This window comes from Macaca nemestrina, chromosome 3 (genome assembly GCF_043159975.1).
Source record: "Macaca nemestrina isolate mMacNem1 chromosome 3, mMacNem.hap1, whole genome shotgun sequence".
Lineage (NCBI taxonomy): Eukaryota > Metazoa > Chordata > Mammalia > Primates > Cercopithecidae > Macaca > Macaca nemestrina.
This window is the reverse complement of record NC_092127.1, coordinates 172207285-172213284: the sequence shown is the minus strand read 5'-3', so window position 1 is coordinate 172213284 and position 6000 is coordinate 172207285.

Sequence of the window (6000 nt, the reverse complement as noted above, 5' to 3'; positions counted from 1 at the left end):
TCCTCATTGGGATTTTGAGTTCCACTGGGGCTCTGCCCATTTCCACCATACCCTGCCCCCTTGCACTCTTGTTGTCCTTGTCATTTGCTGGCCTCCTGGTAATTCCCACATGCATCCATGGGCACTTCAGGCACTTGGCTCACTGTTTTCTTCTCCATTCTGGATGCATTACTGCCCAGGCCCTGCTCCCTCTCTTGGTCATCACTGCTCAGGCCCTGCTCCCTCTCTTGGTCATCACTGCTCAGGCCCTGCTCCCTCTCTTGGTCATCACTGCTCAGGCCCTGCTCCCTCTCTTGGTCATCACTGCTCAGGCCCTGCTCCCTCTCTTGGTCATCACTGCTCAGGCCCTGCTCCCTCTCTTGGTCATCACTGCTCAGGCCCTGCTCCCTCTCTTGGTATGCTCTAACATACCTTCTCCTCCTTCCTTAGACCTCCAACACCTCCTTCCTATCCTCACTCTCAGCTCATAATGTAGCTTTCTGTTTCACTGAGAAAATAGATGCCAACAGAGAAGATGCTCCTGCCAGCGTCCTGTCCACACATCTGCACTCTCTGCCTCCCCACCCATGACTTCTCTGCACACTTTCTTTGGCAAGTCCTGCTTGCCTTCACCCTGCAGGGGCTTCCTCTCTCCTGCATCACCAGTTTCCCTCCCTCTTTTGGCTCATTCCCATCAATATACATGTGTGCTATAAACCCCCCAACTTTAAGATATAGACCCGCCTTTGACCCCAGCAGCCTCCAGCTGTGGCTCTATGTCTCTGCTCCTAACACAACTCCTGGAAGCAGCTGTCTCCACTTCTTGTCATCCAGTTCTCTCTTGAACTCACCCCAAGCTATCCTTTGTTCCCATACCACCACCTAGAAACGTGTCTTGTCAAGGATTGCAGTGACTCCCTCCTCCATGGCCATATCCAGGGTCTTATCTTAGTCCTTTCTGTTCCTTACTCCCCACATGCCATGAGCCACCAAACACTGTCAATTCTGGCCCTTAAATCTCTCGCCCATCTGTCCCCTTCCTCTCCGTCAACATTGCCCCTCACTAGTTCAGACCTTAGCCCTTTTCACCTTCCCTGTTATAATAAATGCCCTCTTTACCTCTCTCCCAGCTACAGCTTTTCCCCTCCCCAAATACTCCCTCACTGCTTCCCTCACAGATGTCAGAATGACGCAATCACCTCCTAGCCTCTAAATCCAATGTCTGGGAATTTTAAAGCTCTTCCTTTTTATTTATTTATTTTTTGACTCCTCTACTGACTACTCATTTCCTGAAACTTTCTCCCAACTTAGATGTGTCACTTCCTCGCTCAGAATTCTTCAGTGACTCCAGCACCTACAGGACACAGTGAAATCTCTCTTCCTAGAGTACCAGATTCCTCACGATCTAGCTCCAGACCCTGCTAAGCCTCTCCTCCTTACCCCTCTTTCCTCTGAATTTCTCTCCTAGCCCCTGTGGTTCTTCTGAATTTTCATCTCTCTTTGCACACAAGGGTTCCTCTGGCTTGGATGCCTTCTCCCTCCCCTGCCTCCACTTCATCTTCCAAGTCTGTTATTTCATCTTTTTCCCACAAATGTTTATAGCATTCCTTCTTTGTGCTAGACTCTGTCGCAGCCCCAGAGTCTGAAGCCTCCTGCACCTCTGTTGCAATCTCTCTGCTATCTGGCCCATCTGTTTCCCGGGGATTTTCATATTGCATAATTGTTTGCGTGCATGATTTTTTTTTTTTAAGAGGCAAGGTCTTACTCTGTTGCCCAGGCTGTGGCATGATCATAGCTCATTGAAGCCTCAAACTACTGGGCTCAAGTGATCCTTTTACCTGGGCCTCCCAAAATGTTGGAATTACAGGCGCAAGCCACCCCACCTGGCCTTGCTTGTATTTTGTTTTTTCTTCTCACTAACCACAGCCTGTCATGGTTTTTTGGGTTTTTTTTTTTTTTTGTATTTTAGTAGTTATAGGGTTTCATTGTGATGGGCAGGCTGGTTTCAAACTCCTGACCTCATTATCCACCCACCTGGGCCTCCCAAAGTGCTGAGATTACAGGTGTGAGCCACCCCGCCCGGTGGCTTTTTATTTTTGTGCTTCCAGAGTCAAGTCTGTGTTTGGCCCATGGTAGGTAATAAATCAACATTGTTGAAAGGATCAACAATGAATGAGCTACACTAGAGGCCCCCAGTAATCAGGACTCTGGTATCTGAGCCGCTGCCTCCTGGTTTTCCCATATGGCACACGGCAGGAGTAATATGTTGCTTTTGAGGAGCTTCATTGAAGACTCTAATCAGGATCCCACATATCAACAAGGATGTTCTTAGACCATTTTGTCTTTTCTATTAGAATGCCAGTTTTCTGCTTTTATTCTATCAATCCTCACTGAGGGATGGATCCTGGCCTCCCATGGGATGAGGGTAGGAGACGAGCTTGGATTTTTTGATCTATCTGATCAGTTTCCTCCACAAAGATGGGAGACGATGGAGGGGAGAACCCTTTAGGGCAGAGCCCATGCCCTGGTCTTCATTTCCCAGGATCTCGCTGAATTGATGGTGCTCAGTGCTGTCTCCAGGAAAGGTTTGCTGAATGAATGACGAAGCCCTGATTATCTCTTCATTTCCCAGGATCTCGCTGAACTGGTGGTGCTCAGTACCGTCTCCAAGAAAGGTTTGCTGAATGAATGAGGAAGCCCTGATTACCTCTTCATTTCCCAGGATCTCGCTGAACTGGTGGTGCTCAGTGCAGCCTCCAAGAAAGGTTTGCTGAATGAATGATGAAGCCCTGATTATCTGTTACAGGTAATTTAATAGACTGCATGAGGCATATCAAAACAACTGGGAAATAGTTCTTTCTCTCAAAGATCCTACAGTCTATTTGGGAAAAAAATGTATTGATTTGAATTTTAAAACTCTGTGAATAATGTTTTCCCCAATGTTATTTTATCTATTCATTTATTTTTATTTTTATAGACTTAGTGCAGTTTTGTTACATGAATATATTTCATAGAGACAAAATCTGAGGTTTTAGTATAACCATCAGCTGAATAGTGTTCATTGTTCTCATTAGGTAATTTCTCATCCCTCACCCCCATCCCACCCTCCCACCATTTTGAATCTCCAGCATCTTACTATTTTTCTTTTTGGAGACAAGGTCTGACTCTTGTTACCCAGGGTGGAGTGTAGTCGCACCATCTTGGCTCACTGCAACCTCAGCCTCCTGGGCTCAGGTGATTCTCCCACTTCAGTCTTACAAGTAGCTGGGATTACAGGCTAAAGCCACCATGCCTGGCTAATATTTTGTATTGTTAGTAGAGATGGGGTTTCACCATATTGCCCAGGCTGATGAGTCTCCAATATCTATGATTCCACACTCTATATCCATGTGTACCCATTATTTAGCTTACACTTACAAGTTAGAACATGTAATATTTGACTTTCTGAATTACTTTTCTTAAGATAATGCCCTCCAGTTCCACCCATGTTGCTGCAAAAGACAAGATTTTATTCTTTTTTATTCTTTTTGATATATATAGATATACCACATTTTCTTTATCCAGTTATCTGTTGGCAGATACTTAGGTTGATTCCACATCAACCCACATCACTTTGCTATTGTGAATAGTGCTGTGATAACATATGAATGGAAGTATCTTTTTGTTATAATGATTTCTTTCGCTTTGTGTAGCTACCCAGTAGTGGGACTGCTGGATCAAATGATAGTTCTTTGAGAAATCTTTATACTCATTCCAACAGAGGTTGTACTAATTCACACTCCCACCAACAGTATATAAGCATTTCCTTTTCTCAGCATCCTCATCAATGTCTGTTATTTTTGACTTTTTCTTTCTTTTCTTTTTTTGAGACAAAGTCTCACTCTTGTCGCCCAGGCTGGAATGCAACAGCGCGGTCTCGGCTCATTGCAGCCTCCGCCTCCCAGGTTCAAGCAATTCTCCTGCCTCAGCTTCCCGAGTCGCTAGGATTACAGGTGCTTGCCACCACGTCCGGCTAATTTTTTTTGTTTTTTTTTGTATTTTTAGTAGAGACAGGGTTTCACCATGTTGGCCAGGCTGGTCTTAAACTCCTGACCTCATCCGCTCACCTTGGCCTCCCAAAGTGCTTGGATTACAGGTGTGAGCCACCGTACCCAGCCTATTTTTGACTTTTTAATAATAGTCATCATGACTGGTGTAAGATGTTTCTCACTGTGGTTTTTAAATTGTCCCAGTGTGATTTAGAGTCCAACCAAGAGCAAAGGTGAAGTCCTCTTTAGGAATCAGATTATGATTCCTTTCTTCGCCACACAATAAAAAAGAAAGGAGAGAAACAAACTAAAATCATCTCTCAGATGACTCTTGGCTCTTAGCTCCTGCTGAAGTTGGAGACCCTCATGGGATATTCCAGGCATTAGATAGGGTGGGAAGAAGGGAAGAGGGAAGGCGTGAAACACGACTCCCTTTATTTTTCTTCTTATTCAAGTAATATCTTTTTATCTTTGGAATTTGGAAAGCAGAGATGAGGGTGAAAAAAACTGCCCTAAAACTTATCATTCAGAGACGATGGCCTTATATTTTAGTGTAGTTTAATCTTTGTTTCTTAAAAACAAGACAAACTATATGTTTTTTGCTTTGTGTATAGGGATTCTTGTTGTAATTACAAAAGCAACGCATGGTCACTGTTGAAAGGATTGGAAACATCAATAATAAAAAGAAATGAGAATGAAAATTGCCCTCAGGCTCACCAAATAAACACCAAACAGTGTTGACCTTAAAAGGTGTATTTTGTCTTCCTTGTTACTGCCCTCCTCTTTCATTTTCTACGTGACACAAAGAAACAAAACTCCACAATTTTTTTTCATGTTTTGTACCAAATTAGAAAAACACAAATAAGTAAAGGAATACAAATGAAAAGGGGGAAGGCTGGGTGTGGTGGCTTACACCCGTAATCCCAGCTACTTGGGAGACTGTGGCAGGAGAATTGCTTGAGCCCGGGAGTTTGAGACCAGCCTGGTCAACGTAGAAAGACCCCCACCTCTACCAAAATATTTTACAATTAGCCAAGCATGGTGGTGCATGCCTGAAATTTAGCTGTAATTATTTAGCTAGGTTCCAGCCTGGGCAACATAGTGAGACCCTGTCTCTAAAAAAAAAAAAAAAAAAAAAAAAAGAAGAGGCCGGGCATGGTGGCTCACACACCTGTAATCCCAGCACTATGGGAGGCCAAACCAGATGGATCACCTGAGGTCAGGAGTTTGAGACCAGCCTGGCCAACATGGTGAAATCCCATCACTACTAAAAATACAAAAAAAAAAAAAATTAGCTAGGCGGAGTGGTGCATGCTTGTAATCGCAGCTACTGAGAAGGCTGAGGCAGGAGAATCGCTTGGACCTGGGAGACAGAGGTTGCAGTGAGCTGAGATCACCCCCCTGCACTCCAGCCTGGGTGACAGAGCATGACCCTGTCTCAAAAAAAAGGGGGAGTCACAATCTAGAGAGAAAGGAAGACCAGGAGGCAGGTGATTACCAAACAGCAGGCCAAGCACAAGACAGAGCTAATCACAGGGTGGGGCCATTTAGGGCAGAGCTGAGGGGCATCTGGACCAGGAGGTGTGGCCAAGATGTGCCTGAATCTACCCTTGAGGGATCACATTAACTACATAAAAGAAGAGCAGTCAGATGGGCAAGTGGTGATGGTGGCAAAAACCATAAGGATATTTTAAAACCAGGCACTGGCATGTGCAGAAACATGGTGACGTGTTGCCATCCTTTACCCTCGCCCAACAACACCCTGTACATAGAGGTGAGGATAAAAGTTTGCTGAATGGATGGATGATCAGATACAAATTTGATTTTATCGGGACCATCCTGGGCAACATAGCGCCCATGTTAGGCACTATGATAGTAGTACCTACCGTGGTAGGTAATAAATTAGTATTTGTTGAAAGAATGAATGATGGATGAGCTACGCTAGAGGCCCTCTAGTAATCAGGACTCTGGCATCTGAGCCGCTGCCTCCTGG